The sequence below is a fragment of the Theobroma cacao genome, chromosome 2, assembly GCF_053813885.1.
Source record: "Theobroma cacao isolate CCN51 chromosome 2, ASM5381388v1, whole genome shotgun sequence".
Lineage (NCBI taxonomy): Eukaryota > Viridiplantae > Streptophyta > Magnoliopsida > Malvales > Malvaceae > Theobroma > Theobroma cacao.
In genome coordinates, this window is record NC_142640.1 from 33,191,198 (window position 1) to 33,194,804 (window position 3,607).

Here is a 3,607-nt window from a genome sequence, read left to right on the forward strand (position 1 = left end):
CGATAGACATTCTTCCCCCGAACGCCTTTCGAGACCTCGCAAGGCTTTTGTACTAGTTTTTCCATTCCTCTCTCTTTTTTTCCTTTTCTTTTTTTTTTTGAATAATAAAATAAACTAAAAATATTAATTAAAATAATATATTTTAATGTAAAACAATATATATATGTATATTTTTGAAACATCAAAAAATTAATTTTCTGCACATAAAAACAAAATAAATTTATACATACTATAATATAGAAAACTAGAGTATGCACTTTAAATTACAATGACACGTGAGCCCTCAAATAACTGACAGTCTACCTAGGTTTAAGTCTATAACCTTGCTTTCTAGGATGCAACTCCGAAATTTACTTCTCGATGCAATTGACAGTCTACTGCCTATTCTGAGCCTGAAAAATATATAGGAAGAAGGGGTGAGATTATAAAATCCCAGTGAGTAGACATATATCATCAAAATAATCTAAAGCCGAGTAATAGGAGACAATTAAAATAATTCATCCCAACCCATATAAATAATTGGATTTCATCTAATTACTCAACATGGCTTATGCACTTGTCAAAAACTTGGCCCTTGCCAAAAATTCATTCTCGGGGATACCTCACGAAAGCATCTTACCGAGACCGCCAAGGCTATTTATTGTCACACACACAAACACATTTCACCTCTGACAACACAGCCGTTCCTTGGCGTTGGCTGAGTCCCACTTTCACGTGGTGGCCAGCGTGAAGTGTACTCAAATCCTACCTCGGGAGTTATCCTACGCACCTCTCCAATCGAGGTAAGCTCAATAATTGGGAACCGTGCCCTTCTAATTACGCTAGCCCACGGAACCCCCGTCACTACAGTGCCCACTTTATAATCCACCAACCAATAAAATCACAATAGTATGACATGGCTCACTTAACACATTCAAGACAAATCAAAGCAATTCACATATTCTTTAAATTATAAAAATAACCAGTCATACCCACATTTATCATAAGCCATTTAATGTAAAATCATGGATAAACAACACAATCATAGTATAGGTCTCCAATTACTCTATTTTTGAAATCATTATTAGATTTTTTTTTTAATTTTATAAAATTATTTTATAAAATCCCATTTTCCCATAAAACACAATAATTTTTCCAATTAAACCATTTTTTCATAAAATCACACAATTAAATAAATCTACTCTAGATAATTAAGACGATAATAAGTTTACTCACTGTACTAGGAGTAGATATACTCCTATTCTCGGTCCTCGGGTGTAGTCTTTTACCCGTATAAGATAGCTCACCACCTATCCACAATACATGACACAAAAAAATTCAATAATTTGTGTCAAATCAATATATATTATTTCAGGCTCTTATCCATGCGTATGCACTAGGTAGGGTGTGAAATGTTTGGACAATCGCTTAATCACAGTGTCCGACCTAACTCGTCTATACACAGTGTAAATTTCTAAAATCTTCAATTCAACTCCAAGTCCATCCATTTCAATTTCAATTATCCAATTATATCCACAATACCTCAATGACTGTGAATGTGGTCCAATTTATCAGTTCGGATCATAAATTACACATTTACCCCTACTGGGTAAAAATTTCAATTTTTTTTGCACCAAAAATTCCCATTAAATTTTCAACCTCATAATTCATCATTTTTCCATCTAATTCTCTTAAAATAAAGTCAACCTCATCCTCACACACCATTGGCTAGATTCGGGCTAGAGAAATTCATGGAGAAAATGAATATTTTTCTTGTTGTTTTACTCATAAACATGCTAAACTAACACTAAACACTAACATAGTTCAAAATCAAATTAATCTAACAACTTTCTCTCTCTAAACCCATATGATCAGATTTGAATCCATCATCAAAACACATAATTTAACCATGGAAAATAAGGAGAAATGCATGGAAATGATAAATCTTAACCTAAGCTTGAAAAATCATACCTTTAAACACTTGATTCCTTGAAAAATCACACTTTTTCTTTGAATTTTCTCACTCTAGGGTTTGTTCTTATTTCTCTCTCTCTCCTGCTGGTTTTGGCTGACCCTCCCAATGAATAATTCTGGAATTTTCAAGCCTTTTAATAGGCTTAATAAAATATTATTATTTTATTTACCTTTTGAATATTTTATTATTTTATTTTTTTCTAGTCATCTTTTTTATTTTATTTTTCTACCACTCAATCCTCTTCACTTATCCATATCTTCCATGAAATTTCTAGACTTTTCCAAAGTTTTGGTGGGGTAAATTTTTAAAAATTACACTTTTAGCCCCATAAAGTGAAAAATTACATTTTTGCCCCAAAAACTGAAAAATTGCCCATAGACATAATTTTCATCCCTTATACTCATACCATTCTCCAATTTGTCAAATGTGATCTAAATTCTCTCAAAATCTCAAAATTTATCCGTGAGTGGAAAAATTACGATTTTGCCCCTAGATAGTGAAAATTCTGGTTTGACTCCAAATTGATCCTCAAACTCCGAATTACCATTTTGAGTCATCCCTGAACTGTGAAACTCTTAATTTCACCTTAAAATTCCTATTTGAACTAGTTCGAGGCTTAATCGACTCAATGGTACCATTAAGGGCAATATCGTCTTTTAACAATTTCTCGAACTTCCTAAATATACAAACATTCTATCGAGCATGTAAATGACGTAATAATTATTTTACAAAGCAGGGTTTGACATAGTGGCCTATTTATTTACACATGGTATAACAAATGGGTGAGTCATCTAATACTTAGTGATGAGTGTAGATAAATCAAATATAAAGCTGATAATATATACATATGTATATTGCACTATAAATGTAACCAAGAGTTCTATCAAACATCTCCAATGTAAGGGGCATATCAATCATCCCTAAGATAGTTCACAATCCCACCAACCACACATATGCCACTATGTCTCCAAAAATAGTGCATATCAAATTAGGCTTATCCTTAAAGCCATTTAAAAGTTGATCACCATAGGCACACCCTAATTGCCAAGGTAATGTATCAAATTCAAACTCATCTCTGCCAATCCAAGGTTATATCATATTGCTCATATTTTAAATCATACTTATAGAGTGGTCTTCCCTAGACATAATCAAATCACGCATAATGGCCAATTGATGGAGTCAAATCATGCTCAGGGCTAAACCATTAGTGGAGCATCAAATCATGCGTGTGTCAAAGCAACAGGTGGAAGGTTGTGAGACCTCGACCTCTGTAGGCTCGTAACTAGGCATAGACGTAATAACACGGCCTAGGGGTAGTTTCGTCATTTCCTTAGTAAACCCTTAAAAATAAGTTTTTAAATAATATTATGGCCTAAGTAGGCCTAAGGTATAAATGAATGATGAAAAACGAGTAAAATGGTGAAGGAAATAAAAATAATGATGATTCCCGAGGTAATGACAAAATGGTCATTTTTCATCTTGGGTCAAAATTTTAAGTTTTCGTAAACTCGAGTATTTTTAGACCCCGTGGACTTGGCCTTAGTGTCAAAAGAGTGAAAAGATTGCACAAAGGATTGGAGAAGAATAAACTAACTTGCTAAGGGCATTTTCATAATTTAAGTGAAGTTGGATAAGCTTGAGCTATAAATATCA